The sequence below is a fragment of the Pituophis catenifer genome, unplaced genomic scaffold, assembly GCF_029215685.1.
Source record: "Pituophis catenifer annectens isolate HBS135680 unplaced genomic scaffold, rPitCat1.0.hap2 SCAF_4, whole genome shotgun sequence".
In the NCBI taxonomy this organism is placed as follows: domain Eukaryota; kingdom Metazoa; phylum Chordata; class Lepidosauria; order Squamata; family Colubridae; genus Pituophis; species Pituophis catenifer.
In genome coordinates this window covers 65,562,508-65,583,611 of record NW_027256884.1, presented here as the reverse complement: position 1 = coordinate 65,583,611, position 21,104 = coordinate 65,562,508, and the positions used below count along the sequence as shown (strand labels likewise).

Sequence of the window (21,104 nt, the reverse complement as noted above, 5' to 3'; positions counted from 1 at the left end):
TTTGCATTTTCAAAAAAATGCTCTTAATTTATTTCCTAATGATTCCTGTTCATTTAAATTGATTTCATGTTTTTTCATTTCCATCAACTTCTTTATTTTTTATTTTGGATATCTTTTTGGAATTCTTTCTCTAAATTCTTATACTCCTCTTCCAATCTTATCTGTTTTTGCCTTTTCTTTTTATTCTTTCTTCCAAAATATGTTATTGCCCAATATAATATAATATAAGCTTTCATCGTATCCCATATGTTCTGAAGTGATGTATCTTCTTTCTTATTTATTTTAAAGAAAAAATTCTAATTCTTTTTCCATAAACTGCTGCAAGTCCTTTTCATTTAATATTGCATTCAAAGTCCATCTTGTCTTTTTCTTCTTTCCTTTCCATATTATTGTCATTGGGCTATGGTTTGTCCAAATATTTGAACCAATATTTACTTCTTGTATATTATCTATAAATTCTGTTGACATCCATATCATGTCTATCCTTGACCACAATAAATGTTTATTTGAATAGAAGGTATATTGGTTTTCTTTCAAGTGTTTTTGTCTCCAAATACTCAACTATTCTATCATTGTAAAAAAAAGATTTTGGCAATATTCCTCTGGATTTTTTATTTGTCTTCATTGTTTTATAGTCCAGATCCACATTTGTTACAGCATTAAAATCACCCATTATACATACATATTCATAGTCCAATTCTAATTTTTTTCTGTGTAAGCTCCGATAGAGTTCTTCTTGTTTTTCATTTGGTGCATATATTGCTATCAAAAGTATTTGTTTAAAGTTCATTTTTATTTCCACCATCATAATCCTGCCCTCTTCATCCTCAAAAAGTAATCTGGGTTCTAATTTTTCTTTGATATACAACACTACTCCTCTTTTGCTTTGTTGTATCAATGGTTTAAATAGAACTCCTAACTTTGGATATTGTAATAATTTTAAATGTTATTTTCTAATATGTACTTCTTGTAGGCATATAATGTCTATCTTCAAGCTGTTTTATTTAGATAAAGTTCTGTTTCTTTTTATCGCCGCATTCAGTCCATTTACATTTAAAGATATTGCTTTAATTTCTTCTTCCATTTTTACTTGTTATTAGTTTTTGACTTCATCACCCTTGTCTCTCTTTGTTCCATTGGATCTTTAGATCTCCCTCCTTCTCTTAGGGCTCTTTCTTCCTTTGCTTTTTCATCTTTGTCTTTCTCTTCATCTTTTTGCTTTATCTTTCCATTGCTCCCAAATTTTCTTCTAATGGTCCACAAAATTGTTAATAAAATAGTTTTGCTTTTTCAATGGAGTTAAGTCTATGTCTTTGTTCTTGCCATGTCACCAAAATTCCTTCTGGTATTAACCATCTAAAACTCACTCCATTGAGTATTAGGAACTTTGTTAAAAACTGATATTCTCTCCTCAATTCTCTAACTCTTCTAGGTATTTGTCTTAATACCACAATTTCTTTATCTTTGTGTTTCAGTGCTGTATTTCTTGCTGCTTCTAATATCTCTGTTTTCACTGCCTTCTTCGTAAATCTTACATGTACTTCTCTCAGTAGTTTGTTCCTCATTGCATATCTTGTGTACACTCAGAAGGCTTCATCAATCTCGTTTAAGATCTTTTCCTTGGATTGTTCCAAAACTTCTGATAATATCTCAGCAATCATCTCAGGTAAATTTTCTCCATTTTCTTCCTCTATGTTTTGAAATCTTAAGTAAAACTCAGAACACTCCATCTCCAACAGAATAATTGTCTTTTCAGTTAGTACCAATTTTTCTTCTAATTTCATAACTTTCTCTTCTGTCATTTCCGCTTTTTCTTCTACTTTCTGGATTCTCTCTTCATTTTTCCCAAACATGGCTTTCATTTCGTTTATTTCCTGTTTTAAGTCATTATGAAGCGATTGAATAAAATTTTTTAATTCCATCATCTCCCAAGTTTTCTGTGGTTTTGTCGATGAGGGACTTGCTGTTAGGTGTAGATGTGATGTAAATTTCTTCATATTTATAATGCAAGTGTCTAATCCTCCCCAATGGTTGGATTAGAAAAAATAAAAATGAAAATGAAAAATAAAATACAAAAATTAAAAAACAAAAATTCCAATCAACCACTTCCCTTAAAAATCAAATTTCCAAATACCCCAACAGAAAGAAAAAAACAGAGAGAAAAATTCAACTGCCGAAAGTAAAGGATAAAAATACAAATCCAAACAACCAAAAAGGAAAAATTTTCTTCTGACTCTTCCAGTCTTAATCCAATTTCTTGTCAATCTAGTTCTTTTTTTTAAAAAAAAGGCATAGAAAAAAAAGTCCCTAAGAAAAAATAAAAGACACAAAACACAAAATAGAGTGCCTTTCATCCACAGCAAAGATCAAAACACAGAACTTCAAAGCAATCACCAGTCAGTGAGTAAAAATAATAAAAGATTAAAAGCCAAAAGAAAAGTCCAAAATCCAATCTTCTCTCTTAAACATTTTTTTTTTATCAGTCTACCGAAATGTCAAGGTCAACTATAGTCAAGATTTCTTCCAAGTCAAAATTTTTCCCTTCTGCCACTAGATGGCACTGCAGACTAGCTTTCAATAGAACACAGCAAGCTTTTTAAAACGATCTTCAAAATTTCATTTTGTCAGTTACCACCATTCCAACATTTCAATAGAATGGGATTCAATCATTAATTCATTTAGTCCCAATTTCTTATTTTTAAGGAATTACTTTTCTTAATCACAAAGAAAAAATATAAGAAAAAAGAAAAAGGCTTTTACTGTCTCTTCTCCGCTGCCAGATTACCGGATGTGAGAGCAAATACACACCCGCTCTCACTCCTCACTCTCAGCCAGTCTATTCTTATTTAATTTCCAGTTGGATTCAAAGGGAACAGTCTTTTATAAAAATCAGAGTCTCTCTCACCTCAATGTCTCACGTTGTTTTCATGTCTTCCTCTTTCATTGCAGCTGCCCCAGCTTCCTAGCAACTTCTATGGTCGCTTTCACAGCAGTCCGGTTTGAGGAGCTTCTTCTGGTTCAGCCAGGGAGTTTGCGATCCCCCTATGCTGACCAGTCCATGCTCCTCTTGTTTGTCGTCCCTTCTGGATGACTTAGGTCACTTAGGACCCCGGACTGCAGAGATATCAATGGGTCTTCAAGAGACCTTAGAGAACCCATCTTGCCGCTGCGACATTAGCCACGCCACCCCCCCTCCCAAATCCAGCATTTTAACAGGGGTTTGTAGACTTTCTACTTCACTTTATTTATTTATTTATTTATTTATTTATTTATTTATTTATTTAATTCAATTTGTATACCGCCCTTCTCCTAGTGGACTCAGGGCAGTGCACAGCCAGAACTAAAACACATACCAATAGAAAATTTAAAATTATTAAAAGAATTACATGACTTTGGCCCAAATTTAAAACAATTCAAACTAAAACCATTGACAATTTAAAAAGCTAAAAAACTAAAAAAGACTAAAAAAAAAAGACTAAAAAAAGGGGGGGGGTTTCACGCCAGCCCTGCTTGATGGAAAAGAAAAGTTTATAGGGCATGGCGAAAGACCCGGAGATCCGATATCCTTCGTATCTCCGGGGGCAAATCGTTCCAGAGGGCAGGAGCTGCCACAGAGAAGGCCCTTCCCCTGGGGGTCACCAGCCGACATTGCCTGGCTGACGGCACCCTGATGAGTCCCTCTCTTTGGGAGCGTACTGGTCGGTGGGAGGCTATCGGCGGCAGAAGGCGGTCCCACAAATACCCAGGTCCTATGCCATGGAGCGCTTTAAAGGTGGTGACCAACACCTTGAAGTGCACCCGGAAGACCACTGGAAGCCAATGCAGCTCACGCAGGAGAGGTGTCACATGGGAGCGCCCCCTCGCTCCCATAATCCTCCACGCAGCCGCATTCTGCACCAGTTGGAGCCTCCGGGTGCTCCTCAAGGGGAGCCCCATGTAGAGAGCATTGCAGTACCACATTATGGTATATATCCTATTTGAAACTATTGCCTATCAAATCCTAGTATCTAGTGGAATAGAATCTGAACATATTTTCTCTCTGCTAATGTTTTTTTTATTTCTATAATCTTGTTTGTAAAGGATTTCAGTATAGTTTTCTGTCTTCCGCTTTTGTCTCTGCTAGATTTCTTCCATGACCATTCTTAAGTATTTTAGATTATTTTTTTGTGTGGTTGTGTTCTATTTTAAAATAAACTATCATGATAGCATGCTCTGAATGTTACTTGGATCGTTTACTCTTTGTGTATTTTTCTGCTTTAGTTATTAGGATGTCACTTATCTCTTCCTATAGCTTTAACATTTTCTTTCACATAAATGAAATATATTGAACTATAATAATGCTGTTATATTCTAAGTGTATCTTTTGCATATCAAATTAAGTATTAGTAATAGACTTTTTTTCTGAAAACTTTTATTATATATCGCATGTATGATTGTGTTTATCCAATCCAAATCAATCTGTAATTCCAGATTCCTCCATTTCTTTATTTTTACATTCTGATCACATTATAGTAGTTTTACATTCTTTCTTGATGTTGCATTTAGCATTTCTTGCAAATTGTTGAGGAAATAATTGCTACACATTGTAATTATCATATTTTTCACACTTTAAGATGCACTTTCCCCCCCAAAAAAGGGAGTGGAAATGTCTGTGCGACTTATAGAGCAAATGTTGTCGAAGCCCCGCCCATCCACTGGCCCCACCTTTCGGCCATTTTCAGCCTCCGTGCACCCCATTTTTGGCCTTCGCGCACCCTGTTTTTGGCCTCCACGAACCCTGTTTTCGGTCTCTGCATGTCCCATTTTCAGTCTGTTCCAGGTGGGGGGGATCACTGCCACTGCCTATTGCCGCCTATTACCACTGCCTATTGCTGCCGATCACCACCACCATTCGCCGCTGCCAAATGGCAGCAGCGGCAATCAGCGGTGAATGGTGGCAGCCAACAGCGGCGGCAATTGGTGGAGATAGGCAGCGTTGATCAGCAGTGATAGGTGGTGGCAGCAATCCCCGCCACCTGGAATAGGCTGAAAATGGGACACATGGAGGCCAAAAACGGGACATTCGGAGGCCGAAAATGGGGCACATGTAGGCCAAAAATGGGACGCATGAAGGCAGAGATAGGCAGTGGCAATCAGTGGCAATGGCGGCAATAGGTGGCAGCGATCCTCACAGCTGGAACAGCTGATCAGCAGTATTCCGGGAGGCGGATCCAACTGCCAATCAGCTGCTCGTGCTAAATCAGGCTGCTATAACATGCTGAAGCTGACTAGGCTGTTTGCTGCAAGGACGCTAGCCAGATGAATACCAATGGATGCTGGGAGGCAGAGGCAATTTTTTTAAAAAAATTTCCTCCCCAAAAGCTAGGTGCGTCTTATTGTCTGGAGCATCTTATAGTGCAAAAAATACGGTACCTACCTACCTACTAGATATTAATTCTAAAATGTATGGCCTTTGTCAGGGTTCCAAGTAACATCCCCAACAAAAGAAAACTTCAAGCCTTGAGTTTTCTCAAAGTTCCATTTTATTAGAGACGTCATATTGGCACATCTGGGAAAACCTGAAACTGAAAGCTTCCAGGTTTTCCCCACCCAAAAGAAAGTTCAAGTCCGTGCCCAACACCCACATGTCCATCACATGGTCCAATCCAAGCACTGTCCCAACTGGAGATGCCTCCCAGTCACACCCCTCCAGGTGCAGGGCAAGATGTCCTTGACTTTCTGAGAAAGGAATGTTATTATGACTATATATCACCCTGGCTCCATACATTCCCCCCTCCCTGTTTCCCACAATAGTAAATGTGGCAGACCTGAAGGCCCAATGAAAAAGATGGCTTCCAGGCCTGACAGGCAACCCCTCCTCCCCCATCAGAAAAGTTTATCCTGAAATGAGAGTAGCATAATGGTTAACTCAGCATACTAACCACCTCTCCCTCCCCCAGGGGGACCCTTTGGCTTGTCAGGGAATTTATCATGGAATTGCTTTACTAGTCTGTCTGCTTTGACATTCCAGCTTTTAACCCAAGTAGCTTCAGACAAAGGGTACCCTTTCCAATGTACTAAATATTGGAATCTATCTTTATACAGCCTAGAGTCTAAGATCTTTTTTACTTCATAATGGGTTTCCCCTTGCACTACAATAGGCTTGGGGAGGGGGTGCTTGAGCTTGTGGTCTTAACCTGGAACTTATGGCTAGCTTCAGCAAGCTACAGTGGAAAACAGGATGTATTTTCCCTAGAATGTGGGGGAGGTGAAGCTGAACTGTCACTGGGTTAATTACGTTCACTATTGGGAATGGACCTAAAAATTTAGGTATTAGTTTCTTGCTAGGCAGTCTCAGTCTTATGTATTTGGTTGACAAATAAACCTGATCTCCCAACAGAAAGTGAGTTGAATTGATTGGTGTTTATCTGTTTGCTTTTTATATGCCTCAGCAGTCTCTGCTATTACTTTTTTGGTATTCTCCCAGCCTTTCCTCAGCGACTCCATCCACTTGTTCAGGGTCATAGAGGAGGGAGGCTCTCTGGGCAGTTCAGGCATGGGTATAAAATCCATGCCGCTGGTGACCTGGAAGGGGGTCAATCCAGTACTACTGTGCACAGCATTGTAAGCCACTTCTGCAAAAGGCAGTAGGTCCACCCTGTTTTCCTGTTGGTAATCCACATAGCATCTGATATATTGTTTCACCATTGCATTTGCTCATTCCGCTGCTCCGTTCGTACTCAGATGGAAAGCTGAACTAAGTCCTTGTGTGGACCCAACCAATTTCAGGAACTCTCTCCAAAACTTTGCTGTAAATTGGACCCCTCGATCTGAGATGACTCGAAGTGGTATGCCGTGTAGTTGGTAGATCTGTTTGATAAACATCTTTGCCAGTCTTTTTGTGGATGGTAATCCCAAATAGGCTGTGAAATGGGCTTGTTTTGAAAACAAGTAGATGACTGTCCAAATGACCGTATTTCCCCCACTCTTCGGAAGCTCAACTCTAAAGTCCATTGCAATTTCTTCCCAAGGTCTGCTGGGGATTGCCACTTGCTGGAGGAGTCTAGGAGATTCTCTGGTCTCATTTTCCTGGCAGCACAAGTGGCACAGCTGTTCACATAGTCCTCTACATCAGATTTCATTTTTGGCCACCAAAACTGCCTCCTGGCTAAATGTAGGGTTTTTAAGAATCCGAAATGGCTGGCCAGTCTGGAGTCATGGCTGCGTTGTAGTACTTCCAGTCTCAAGATGGCAGGGACATACAGTTTCAGGCCCTTCCAAGCCAGTCCATCTCTCATTCAAGATATCCCTATTAGCTAAGAACCATGGGTTGGCTGAGAGTGCTGCCTTCAGTGCCGCCATCAGCTTGTCTTGGCTAGGGTTGGGTTGTCATCTGGTTTGGCCCCTGGTGGTGACTTGTGTGGCTGATTGCAAAGAGGGAATTATGGCATGGATGACATCTTCCCTGCAGATATCGAATTGGGGTTTTCTCGATAGGGCATCAGTTAGTAGATTTTTTTCCCGCTGGGATGTACTTCAGTTCGAATTTAAACTGCCAGAAGTATTGTGCCCAGTGGATTTGTTTGGGAGACAGTTTCCTGGGGTTTTTTTTTTAGAGCTTTGAGGTTTTTATGATCAGTCTAGACCTCAAAGGGCACTTTAACTCCTTCTAGCAAATGCCTCCAGGAGAGGAGAGCCCAGTGGACTGCGTAGGTTTCTTTCTCCCAGATGGCCCACCTCCTTTCGGTGTCAGTGAGTTTCTTGGACACATAGGCACAGGGTAAGAGCTAACCCTGTGGGTCCTTTTGCAGGAGCACAGCTACCATGACCACGTTGCTGGTGTCCACTTGGATGATGAATTGCCATTCTGGGTCACGGTGCTGGAGGATCGGCTCTTTGGCGAAGAGCCGTTTTAATTTTTCAAAGGCTTTTTGACAGTCCAAAGTAGTTGGCTTGGTCATGGCTTCGCAGGGGTTGGCCCCATTTTTAACAGTTCCATTAGGGGCAAGGCAACTTCTGCGAATGCTGGTATGAACTGTCTGTAAAAGTTTGCAAATCCCAGGAAACTTTGAAGTTTGCAGGTGTGTTGGGGTTGCCAATCAAGCACCGCTTTTACTTTTCCTGGGTTCATTTCTACCCCTCCGCTGGATATTCAGTAGCCTAGGTAGTCAAGGGAGTTTTGGTGGGATTCACATTTTGACAGCTTTGCATAGAGTTTAGCAGCAAGGAGTTTTTTCAGCACCTGCCACACTAGCTTTACATGTTCCTCGGATTTCCCGCTGGATATGAAAATGTCATTCAGGTAAACTAGGAACCCTTTGTATAGGTGTTCATGCAGCACTTCATTGATTAATTGCATGAAGACTCCTGGGGCGCCTTGCAGACTGAACAGCATGACTTTGAATTGGAAGCTGCCAAGCGGACAGTTAAAGGCTGTTTTCCATTCATCTCCTTCTTTGATTCTGATACATTAAAAGGCTTCCCTCAGGTCTAATTTGGTGAACACCTTTCCCTTGGCTAAGTGGCTTAGCATGTCCTTCATAAGTGGGAGAAGTAGGTGTTCTCCCTACACATGGCATTAAATCCATGAAAATCCATTCAAAGCCTCATCCTCCCATCTTTCTTTTCTTTAAATAGTACTGGAGCAGCCAACCTGGACTTTGTGGGTTGGATGAAGCCCCACGCTAAGTTGGCATTGATGTACTTTCTCAGTTCCTCCATTTCCTTGGGGGTGATGGAGTACATCTTTGGCTTGGGCAGCTTAGCTCCCAGCACAAATTTGATCTTGCAGTCTGTCATGCGGTGAGGGAGGAGGAAGTCGCAATCTTCTTCATTAAAGACTCCCGATAGGTCCTGGTATTCCCTTGGCACTTGCAGGTAGCCAGGCAGTCCATCCGTCGCGGGGGCTGCGGCCTGTGGCTCACTGGTGTTGTTGTGGCTTACAACAACTTGGTATCAGTCTGGCTTTATGGGTGGTAATGGTCTGATCCCTGTTTAGTTTTCTATAGCTGTCCTCCCACATGATGGTTGGTCCCCATTTGTCTAGCCAGGCAAGCCCCAGTATAATTGATTCAGTCATTTTTGGAGCTAGGACGAATCGAAGGAGTTCTCGGTGAAGGCCCACTTCTAGTCTGACCAGTTCTGTGAGTAGTGTGGCTGGGGCTCCACCGATTAGTGTCCCATCAACTTGCTCAAAGCAGATGGGGCATGCTAGGGATTTTGTACATATGCCTAGCTGCTTGACAATGGGGAGGCTGATTAGGCAACTGGTGCAGCCAGTGTCTATGATGTCTTCTACTTCCCCTTGGGCCCCTGTTTCTGGCACTACTATCTGGGTTTTGATAGTAAAGGGGTGGATGGCTTCACTTCCCATCGGGTCATCATCACCGCTGCTTCCCTCAGCTAGGGTCCTCGGCTAGAGTTCCCTTGACTTCAGTGGGAAGGAGTAGAACCTCTACAGCCTGCTTGACGATCCTTTATTGGGTGGTCTCCATAGGGTTTTTCTTGCTCAAGGTGTGCACGCCTGGAGCCCAGACTTGTGGCCAGAGCGAAGCATTTGGAAGCCCAGTGCCCATGCTGACCACACTGGTAGCACTTGACGGTGCCGGAAAGTTTAGGAGGCAATGTGGCTGGCGGCTCATTGGAGTTCGGTGATACGGGGCCTTCTTACAGGTTTCTCTGTTGTGGGCTTTTTATGAGGGTGAATTTCTAGATCCAAGGCCACGCAGTATTGTACCATGCTTGTATGCGTTCCAATACTTCTCTGATGCCACAGTCTTGCCAAAGGTCTCTATCTAGGGCTTCTTTGAAATGGTGAACCAGCAGGCATTCCAGCCAGTCTCTCAGCTTTCCAGCTAGCCTCTGAAATTTCCAAATTATCTCCTTGGGTGCTTGGTTGGCCTGCTTCAGCACCTTGATCTGGGATTTGACTTCTACTTGGTGGGCCATGTCTTCGAACTGGCCTCTGAGTAGTTGGATGAATTTATGAGCATCATCCAGCCCGGAGGTTTCTTCATCATGAAGCTTCACTATCCAGTCCGCTGCTTCCCCTTTGTTCATGCCATCTGCTATGGCTGAAATCAATTTCCGATCCAATGGGTACTGTTTTCAATATTGGCTGATGTAAGCCCAGACTCAGTTGAGGAAATAAGCTAGCTTCCCTGGAGACATGTCAAAGGTTGCTGTGAACCATTGGAGTGGGGAGCTGCTGGCATGGTGGGTTGCTGAGCTGGTTGCTGAGCTTGCGCAGGCTGCTGGGCTGGCACTGCCTACTGGGCTGGAATCTGTTATGGGGCTGCAGCTGGTTGTTGGAGTTGCACAGGTGGTTGGGCTGGCACCAGCTGGGGCCCCAGAACTGGTGGCTGGAGGTGTGCTGGTTGATAGATGGGTGCAGGCATCCATTGGTATTGTACCTTTGCAATTTTGTCCACTGGAGGTAGTCTGAATGTCAGTTGCTGGGGTAGAACACTTGGTCCCAGCATCTCCAGTTGCAGTCCTTGCAGCACCGTGCTGGGCTAGCTCAGGAAGCTCTGTTGCTGCACCATCTCAATCCCCATGGTGGCTGTCACTCTGGTAGCTCAGGACCGGTGTGGGAGGCTGTGGAGCAATCCACTGTGTGCTGAATAAAAGGAGATAGACACCACGCTTGGTGGTGCTGCAGCTTCCTGGCTTGGGAAGGTGAACATAGGTTGAGCCAGAGTCCATTTGGGTTGCTCGGTTCCAATGGCTTGAGCAGAGCTGGTCATGCTGAGGTGGCCAAACTACTCCAGGAGACCGGCCAGCGACTGCCTGCATGATGGCAGTAGGAATCCCCATTCTCTGGAGTGTTTGTGGCACAGCTGGCTTGGCGTTCTCCATTCAAAGCTTGGGATCTGTCCCTCTTGGCTTTCATCTAGTTGTGGTTCTGACAGTGCTGCTCCGGTGTCTGCTTCTTGGAGTGGCATGGTTCCACAGCTTCGCCCCAAAGGGTTAGATCTGGTTGCACGGCTCGCTTGGGTGCCGGCTCTTTGGGCTAGGCACCCAGCTGGCATTCTCTTTCTGTGGCTTCTTCTGCTTCCACCACAGTTTGAGAAGGGGAGTGTATGGTCTCGACAGGAGTTGTCGAGCCAGTCCCCATGGCTTTCTTGTCTTCCTCCATTTCCCCTGAGACTTCACGTCGCCCAGTTTTGGGTCAACATTTGGAGCTCAGGACTCTGGACAGCACCCCGGTATTCAGGGAGCTGGTTGGATTTTAAAGGAGATTCAGATTAATGTCAGGGTTCCAAGTAAGACCCCCAATGAAAGAAAACTCCAAGCCTTGAGTTTCCTCAAAGTTCCATTTTATTGGAGATGTCATATTGGCACATCTGGAAAAACCTGAAACTGAAAGCTTCCAGGTTTTCCCCACCCAAAGGAAAGTTCAAGTCCCTGCCCAACACCCACATATCCATCACATGGTCCAATCCAAGCACTGTTCCAACTGGAGATGACTCCCAGTTCCAGCCGTCCAGGTCCAGGGCAAGATGTCCTTGACTCTCTGAGAAAGGAATGTTATTATGACTATATATTACCCTGGCTCCATACAATCCCCCCTCCCTGGTTCCCACAGTAGTAAATGTGGCAGACCTGAAGGCCCAATGAAAAAGATGGCTTCCAGACCTGACAACCTTGTTATTTATTAAATTTTAATCAAACATATATTTAGTACACTTTTTAAAAAATTGAACTCGTGTCCTTTTTCTGTTCCCCTACCATGGGTTTTATATAAAAGGATTTGAACCTGCCCATTCTGGTTCATCTAAATTTACTTATTCCTAAAACACACAATTTAATTGCTTTTTCCGTGTCAAGCCATGTTTTCCAATATTGTAGTTCCTTTAAAAACAACTTTTTCCATACTAATTGAATCAAGGACCAGCATTGTGTGCTTTTAGTCTAGTGAACTCATAAGCCATAATAGATTTATTCATGAAAATTCAACATTTATGTCCACATAATTAGAAGAGTGTTTTCTGATCTGTAGATCTTATCATCTAGCATTTAAACTTAAACAAATGTTTTAGCCTTTTCTTGTTGACAACAATACTCAAATGATTTACCAGTACCTTTTAATAAGTTTGTAGCATTATTTCTCCTAGAGAAATATGGCTTTCACAAAAGTTCTTCCTCTCCTTATCCCTATTGTGGATCACTCTTAGTTTTCTTGTCTGCATCCAGCTTTAAGAGTGACCTAAAGAACAATATGAAGAAAATAACACAACATCTATCATCACCATCAATATCAACAGCATCCAGCTCCACAGGACAAAAGACAGTTGAAACTACAATGCAGCAAGAGAAAGCCAATACGGAATTTAAAAATATGCTACAGACCATATACGAAGGCCTTAAGGAACAAATAAACAAAGTAGATGAGGAAATTGAAAAAATGGATGGAGAATTAAAGGAAATTAAAGAAATGATAGGGAAAAATGAACAATGACTGAAGATAGTGGAAGAAAAAGCAGAAGCAACAGAGAAAAAAATGGAAGAGATGGATCATAGATTTACAACCACCGATAAGAATCAGGAAAGGACTATTATATCACTGAAAATGGATAAAGCTGATTATTATTTAAGATTTTAAAATATTGAAGAAGAAAAATGAGAAAATTTAGCAAAGAAAATTGTGGAGATATTAGTGGAAGCAATGGAAGAGAGCAAAGAAATTAAGCGGGATTGACGAGATATTTAGAGTGCATACAAGATATGTAATGAGAAATAATTTACCTAGAGAAATACATGTCAGATTTACCAAGAAAACATTGAGAACATATAACAACTGATGAGAAATGTGACAATAAAGCACAAGAGAGATAGTGGCATTGAAACAAATTCCAAGAAGAGTTAGAGACTTAAGAAAATATCAATTTCTTATGAAATGCCTGATTAAAAGAGGAGTGAATTTCAGATGGTTGGTGCCAGAAGGAATCTTGGTGAATTGGCAGGAACAAAGACATAGATTAGATACAATAGAGAAAGTATATTAGATACAATAGAGAAATCCTGTATATGAACAATATATAGGATTTCAAGAGGAAGAGAGATCGAGTGAAGAAATAGGGGTTGGACAATAGGAAGAAAAGGGGGAACAATTAAAAGAGACAACTAAAGAACAGGAAGAAAGAGCAATAAGAGAAGGAGCAAGAGCAAAAAAAGTTAAAGATCAAAGGGAGATAAGAGTGACTAGATCTACAAAACAAGTAAATAAGTAAGAAATGGAAGAATGAATATAAACAGATTAAATTCGGCAATAAAAAGAAGAATATTTAATAAATTAGAGAAGCTAAAATTAGAGATTATATGTTTGCAAGAAGTCCACATTAGAAAACAACACAAAAAACTTTTGGAGCAAGTAAAATTGGGGACATTATATACAACGCTTGCTTGCCAAAGTAAAAGAGGAGTAGCACTTTATATTAAAAAGACAATTCAAACAAATATTTGAGGATGAGGAAGGTAGAGTATTAATGGTAGAAATAATAATGAACTATAAAAAAATATTGTTAGTGGGGATATATGCTCCAAATGAAAATCAGGAAGAATTTTATGCGAAATTACACAGGAAAATATTAGAATATGAATATGAAGATATATGCATAACAGGAGATTTTAATGTGATTGATAATAATGAGTTGGATTACAAATCTACAAAAGTGAATAAAAAATTAAGAAAGACTCTCCCTAGAGCATTTTATACAATGACAGATGAATTAAGCTTCCAAGATGCATGGAAAAAAAGAAATTTGAAAGAAAAGCAGTATACGTTCTACTCAAACAGGCACATGTCATGGTCAAGAATAGATATGATGTGGATGTCAACAGAACTAATCTCTAAGATATATAAGATTGATATAGAAACAAGTACATGGGCAGACCACAATCCAATAAGAATGACATGGAATGGAAAGAGAAAAAGAGCGAGATGGACATTAAACCAAAACTTACTAAACAAAAAGGATTTTCTACAATATATGGAAAAAGAATTGACTTTTTTCTTTAAAGAAAATAGAAAAGAGGCTATATCACTGCAAAATATATCTCTGCACATGCCCAAGATGGCGGCTCCTCGCTGAGTTCACGATCTTGTGGGGTGATGCTTTGGCCTTGGGAGGCCTCAGGGGGGCCAGAGTGAACATCTATGCCCCCTGCCCGGTTAAAAGGAGTTCCTACCAGTCATTTTGAGAGTTTTCTCGCTCTCTGGGACGTCTTGGCCGGGAAGAGGTCAGCACTTGTGGGGACGGCACAGGATGGCAGGATCAGCCTGAATGGCGGCGGTGACTGGCTCTACATCCATTGACGGCTGCCGGAGCAATGACGGCGGTGATTCGGCGGTGGCATCGCTGCGACACCCTCGACGGGATTCTCTTCGTGACTCTGGACGCCTCAGGAATTGTCTGTAGGGGCTAGGAGAGGACGAGGACGATGAGGATGAGGATGAGGCTGGCGGTGGCGGCGGCGGCAGTGGTTGCAATGGTGGCCGCTGGGACGGAGGTTGGAGTCTGGGGCAGCAGCCTGAAGGCGTTGAGCGAGATGACGGGGGATATTCTTAGCAGCTTGCTTTCCATCTGGAATTGCCTGGGTGACCGAAGGGTGTCTGACCCACCTTGGAGGGCCGGCCCCCAGGTGGACCCAGAGTCCTCCGTAGTGAGCTGGAGGAGGCAGAGTTTGGGGACATTGTTGACTGATAGAAGACCTGAGGGTGGGTTGGGGGGCCGGAAGATGACTGTGGGGTTTTTCGCCCCTGGCGCCTTGCTGCCTGTGCCCCCCCTTCCCCCCTCCCTCTTTTGGCCTAGTTCAGGCCTTATTATGGTCACTGCCACCCCTGCCTATTTCCCGGCCTGCTGAATGGTATCTCCCTTCTTTTGGGCTCATCGTGGCCTCTCCAGACATTGCCGCTGTGCGGTTCCCATAGACTGACCCCTGTTTCTGAGCCTGAAGTCTGGTTAATTCTATCTTTCTCCTTAATCCATATGGAGAGCTGCAACTTGGGATACAAGTTGTGAGGGAGTTGGTTTATGGCTGCCATTTCACTACTGGCTTCACCAACACTTTGGACTATTCTTGTCGGCCAGCCACCATGAGAGAGTGGTTTGATCAACTATTCCCGGGTGTTGAAAGGCGTGTGTCTCCTCCCACTGCTATGAGAGGGCAGTGGAGTGCAGTTTACTTGTACCTAAGACTGGCATTTTTTCTCCTCTGGACTTTAAATCACCGAAGTGGTCCCCCTGGCCATAGACTATTTTTCATCCCCCAGTGACCGGATGTATTCGGTGACTGAGCTTCTTGTACTGTGAGACTCCCCTCTCTCACAGGTCTGGCCTTTTACTCTATCAAGGGCCTATCTTGATAATGGGTTTTGGAACCCTGAGAGGTGGCATGCGGCAAAGAGGAGGTTGTGTTTTTTTTTTGGCTAAATCATTAGTTAAAATTTTAAGGGGTTCCGGGAGGGGGATGGTTGGTTATATGGATGGACCTGGGAGGGTCCGTATAGATACAGATCAGCATAGCCTGTCTGATGGTCGTGGTGTGAGGGACGGGGATGGGGGCTTGGATGGGGTACAGGGGGACAAGGGTCATTTTGCCACCATGGTGGTGGGGAGGGGCATAGGTAGTGGGTGTAGAGAGCCTTATGACATCAGAGGGATGCGCCCCCGCCATTTGCAGGCGGTGGTGCGTTCCGGCCCTCTTAGTTCTCCTGCTCCCCTGGGGGGTTGGATATGCGGAATCCGGGACTCCGGCTAGTGTATGTTAATGCCAGGTCCGTTGCAAATAAGGCCCCCCTCGTGCGAGATATCATTGACGAGGGGGGTGCGGACCTGGCATGTATTACGGAGACCTGGTTGGGACCAGGAGGGAGGGGTTCCCCTCTCTGATTTATCCCCGCCAGGTTTCTGTATGTTACACCAGCTGTGACTCCACAGAAGGGGTGGGGGACTGGCGGTTGTTATTAGGGAAAGTTTTAGTCCTAAGGAGATCACTGTCCCTCAGATTGGCGGGTGTGAATCTCTATTGTTGAAATGGAACCCTGGAGTACAGTCAGGTCTGTTGATTACATACCTGTCTCCAGCTGTGTATCTTCGGCCCTGCCCGCACTACTCGAAGTCATTGCCGAACTGACGGTTGAGCTCCCCAACCTTATAGTTCTGGGAGATTTTAATCTCCCTTCAGCCGGCGAGACATCTGAGCTGGTTCGGGAGTTCATGGCCTCCATAGCGACCATGGACCTGACTCAAGTTGTATAGGGCCCAACTCACAATGCTGGACACACACTTGACCTGCTTTTTATCTCTGGGCAGTGGATTAATGCTCGGGGTAGGGGGATATTATCAATTCAGCCCTTGTCATGGACTGACCATTCCCTTCTTACACTAGACTTTCCATCCGCCAACACTCACCGCTGGGAGGCGGAACTGATGCGTTGGTTCCGCCCCAGGCACCTGATGGACTCTGATAGGTTCCTGATGGAGCTTGGGACATTTCCCACATCCTTATCCTGCAATTCTCCAGAGGCCCTGGTTGATGCCTGGGAACAGGCTGTTACTGGGGCACTGGATCGAATTGCCCCATTGTGGCCTCTCCTCTGCAGGGATCCCGAGTAGCTCCATGGTTCTCCGAGGAGCTCAGGGAGATGAAGCGTCAGAAGAGAGCCCTAGAGAGCTGTTGGAGGTCTTCCCGTTCCGAATCTGATCGAACACAGTTAAGAACCTACATTAGGTCTTACCTTGTGGCAATGGAAGCAGCGAAATGTAATTATTTCGCTGCTCTCATTGCGTCAGCAGAGAATCACCCAGGAGCCTTGTTCCGAGTGACCCGCTCCCTCCTTAATCAGGGAGCGAGGGAGGACCCCTTGCAGGGCACTGCTGAGGATTTTGTTCAATTCCTGCAAAACAAAATCGCTCAGATCCAATCGGGTTTAGACTCTAACTGGGCAGGGTCTGACGAGGAGATGGGAGCAAATCTTGGAGGTAACATCTGGGTTGACTTTGACCCTGTATCCTTGGATGAAGTGGACAGGATTGTGGGTAGATTGAGTGCCACGACGTGTTTGTTGGACCTATGTCCCTCCTGGCTTGTTGTGGCAACCAGGGAGGTGACCGGAGACTGGATCCAGGTGATTGTTAACGCTTTGTTGAGGGATGGAGTCTTCCCCGCCATCCTTAAGGAGGCAGTGGTTCAACCCCTCCTCAAGAAGCCTGGCCTGGATTTGGCTTCTTTAAACAACTTTCATCCGGTCTCCAACCTTCGCTTTATAGTGAAGGTTGTTGAGTCCGTTGTGGCATGTCAACTTCCACAATTTTTGGAGGAAACGGACTATCTAGACCCCTACCAATCGGGCTTCAGGCACGGACATAGCACGAAAACAGCATTGGTCGCCCTGGTGAATGAACTCTGGTGGGCCCAGGACAGGGGTTATTCCTCTGCTCTGGTCCTACTTGACCTCTCAGCGGCTTTTGATACCATCGACCATGGTATCTTACTGCGATGACTCGAGGGGTTAGGAGTAGGGGGCACTGTCTTACAGTGGTTCTCCTCCTACCTCTCGGGCCATACGCAGTTTGTCTGGGCAGGGGGGAAGAGACCCTCCTCAAGGCCCCTTACTTGTGGAGTTCCTCAGGGTTCGGTTCTCTCCCCCTTGCTCTTTAACATCTATATGAAGCCGCTGGATGAAATCATTCAGAGTTTAGGGGTGAGTTACCATCAATATGCTGATGATACTCAGCTTTACATCTCCACCCCGGACCAATCCAGGGATGCCCTTTCCATGATGTCTAAGTGTCTGGAGGCAGTGGGGGTTTGGATGGGCAGGAACAGGCTCAGACTCAACCCCTCCAAGATGGAGTGGCTGTGGATGTCGGTATCCCAGGATCTAGTGGCCCCATCACTCTTGATGGGAGGGGAGTTGTTGACTCCCTCTGATAGGGTTTGCAACCTTGGTGTCCTCCTGGAATCGCGGCTGTCCTTAGTGGATCATCTGATAGCCGAGTCCAGGGGGGCTTTTGCACAGGTTTGCCTGATGCGCCAGTTGCGATCCTTCCTAGATAGGGATGTCCTCCTTACAGTCACTCACGCTCTTGTTATCTCTCGTTTGGACTACTGCAACACTCTCTACATGGGGCTGCCCTTGGGGTGCACCCGGAGGCTCCAACTGGTCCAGAATGCGGCCGTGTGGGTTGTTATGGGAGCTTTCCGTTATTCCCGGGTAACACCTCTCCTGCACGAGCTGCACTGGTTGCCGGTGGTTCTTCAGGTCTGCTTCAAGGTGCTGGTACTTACCTATAAAGCCCTTCATGGCATGGGCCGGGGGTACTTGCAGGAGCACCTCCTACCAGCCTCCCACCGCCCGGTGCGCTCACATAGGACTGCCGTCCTCTGGGTGTCATCTGCCAGACAATGTCGGCTGACAGCACCCAGGATGAGGGCGTTCTCTGTGGCCGCACCGACCCTCTGGAATGAGTTACCCACTGGGCTCCGGACAGCCCCTGACCTCCATTCTTCCCGCAAAGACCTAAAAACATGGCTTTTTAAACAAATTGTCTGATCTGTTAGGAGTTTTTAATTAATTGTGGGATTTTAATTGTATTTTTTTAACTTTATTTATTGTTATTGTTTTTACTCTACGTGATGGTTGTGAGCTGCCCCGAGTCCTTCGGGAGAAGGGGGGCATATAAATTTTAATAAATAAATAAATAAAATGTATGGGATACTAGTAAAGCATATATTAGAGGATTAAAAGTGACATATTTAGGAAAATGGAATAAACAGAACAGACAAATACAAAAGAAGTTGGAGGAGTATAAGAAATTAGAGAAAGAATTACAGAACAATCCACAGAACAAAAAAAATCAAAAATTTGATGGACTTGCAAAAACATAAATTGAACTTAATGAAAAATGAAGAGTTGGCAAATAAAATAAAATTAACAAAGCAAAGTTTTTTTGAAAATGCGAATAAGCCAGGACAATGTTTGGCATATAACTGTGAAGGGAGATAATTATTATAAATTGAGAAATCAAATTGAAGTAGACTTGGAGAAATGGAAAAATTTGCAATTATCACTAATGGGAAGAATAGTGTTAATTAAAATGAACATACTACCAACAATTTTGTTTCTCTTTCAAACAATACCGATAAAGTTGGAGAAAAAATATTTTGAGAATTTGAACAAAATGATGTGGAAATATATATGGCAAGGGAAAAAAGCAAGAATTAAACTTAAACTGCTTCAAGATTCTAGAACTAGAGGCAGGTTTGGACTACCAAATTGGGAACTATACTATCAAGTGGTGACGTTAACCTGGTTTAATGAACGGATTTTATTGAGAAACTCGAGAATACTGACTCTGGAAGGACATGATTTGCAAATAGGTTGGCATGCTTTTCTCTGGTATGAGAAAAATAGGATACATGGGTATTTTCAGAGACATTATGTAAGGAATGGTTTGCTAACAGCATGGGAGAGAGTGAAAGAAAAACATATGAAAATACCAATGTGGCTTTCAACAATAGAAGCTTTGACGCTATTATATTATTAACATGGAAAATATTGTGAGATATAAGGATATCTTAACAGAGAAGGGAGAACTAAAACAGAAACAAGAACTAGAAAAACAAGGGATTGAGAAAGATTGGTATACACGATTGCAAATACAATTAAGATATGATAAAGATTTGAAACAGTATGGTTTTAACCCGGGAAAATCAGAATTGGACAAGATATTGACTGGGACAGATGAAAAAATGATTAAGAAATTGTATAATTATTTACTGAAATCATATTAGAAGACGAAGAAGTAAAAGAGACAATGATAGTATGGGTAAAAAACTTTGGTTACATGATAGAATTATCTTGAGAAATGGCAACAACTATGGGAAAGGAATTATAAATTAACAATGGCAACTGAATGTAAAGAAAATTTATATAAAATGTTTTATAGATGGTATATGTCACCAGAAAAATTAGCAGAAATGTTTAAGGATAAATCAGCTAAATGTTGGAAATGTTTTCAATTGCCAGGATCATATTATCATATGTGGTGGACATGTACAGAAGCGAAAAATTATTGGGTTAGAATACAGGCATGGTTAGAGGAAATGTTGCATCAACGTATAGAGTTAAAACCAGAGGCATTTTTATTGGGTATATTACCGGAGAAATATAGCAAAGAAGATACTTATTTCATTATTCATATAATAACAGCGGCAAGAATTGTATTTGCACAAAAGTGGAAGGCAGAAAAAAATCCCATTAAAAGGAGAGGTAATAAAAAAGATTTTAGAATGTGCAGAAATGAATAGATTAACATTGAGAATAAAAGCTAAAGAGGAATCGGTGTATTTCAAGACATGAGGACGATTTTATGCATGGCTAGAAAAGAAATATGAATAAAAGGTTATAGATTAATAAATTAGATAGAGTAAAAGTAAATGAGTGAGAAGATACCTGTGTAAATGGAAAAGGGGGAAGGAGGGGGGAAAAGGAAAAAATGTTATTATATAATTGTACATTTATGATGATATATGTAAAATCAGTAAAATAAAGAAACAGAAAAGAATATGTATATAAATAGAAAATCGGGGTTGCTTGGATACCATTTTGGAAAATATTGAATTGAAAATGAATACAACAATGGAGAGAGAATGAAAAGAGGAGTAGAGGGCTAGATAGGAGGGGAGAAGAGAGGAAGGAGAGAGAGGAACAGAAGAAAGGGAAAAGAAAAGAAAGAAAGGGAGGGGAATAAGAGTAGGAGAGGTTAGAAAGGGAGGAAGAAGGGAGGTGTGGGGGAAAGGAAGGGGAGGGAGAGAAGGGGAAGGAGAGTAGGAAAGAAGAAAGTAGAAGAGGCTAGAAGAAGGGAGGGAAGGGAAAGAGAGGAGAAGGAGAAGAAGAATGGTTGTAAAATAAGGGAGATGGAATGGTAGAAGAGCAACCCTGAGCATATTCAAATTTTTAGGCTGTATTTACTTAAAAGAGAATATGTAACAATGGATAAGAGACTGTACATTTAAGACATATTTATGAGAAATAAAAAAAATTTAATTTTTTTTAAAAAAGTGACCCTTGGGGTAGTTTATTTTTCTGCCTGAATTAGTCTCAAGGTCCTGGAGCC

General features: G+C 42.8%; 1 protein-coding gene across 1 annotated transcript in view; it reads left to right on the top strand.

Moving 5' to 3' along the window:
* The window catches only part of CFAP47 (cilia and flagella associated protein 47), a 525,834-nt gene that overhangs the window by 403,403 nt on the left and 101,327 nt on the right, over positions 1-21,104 (top strand).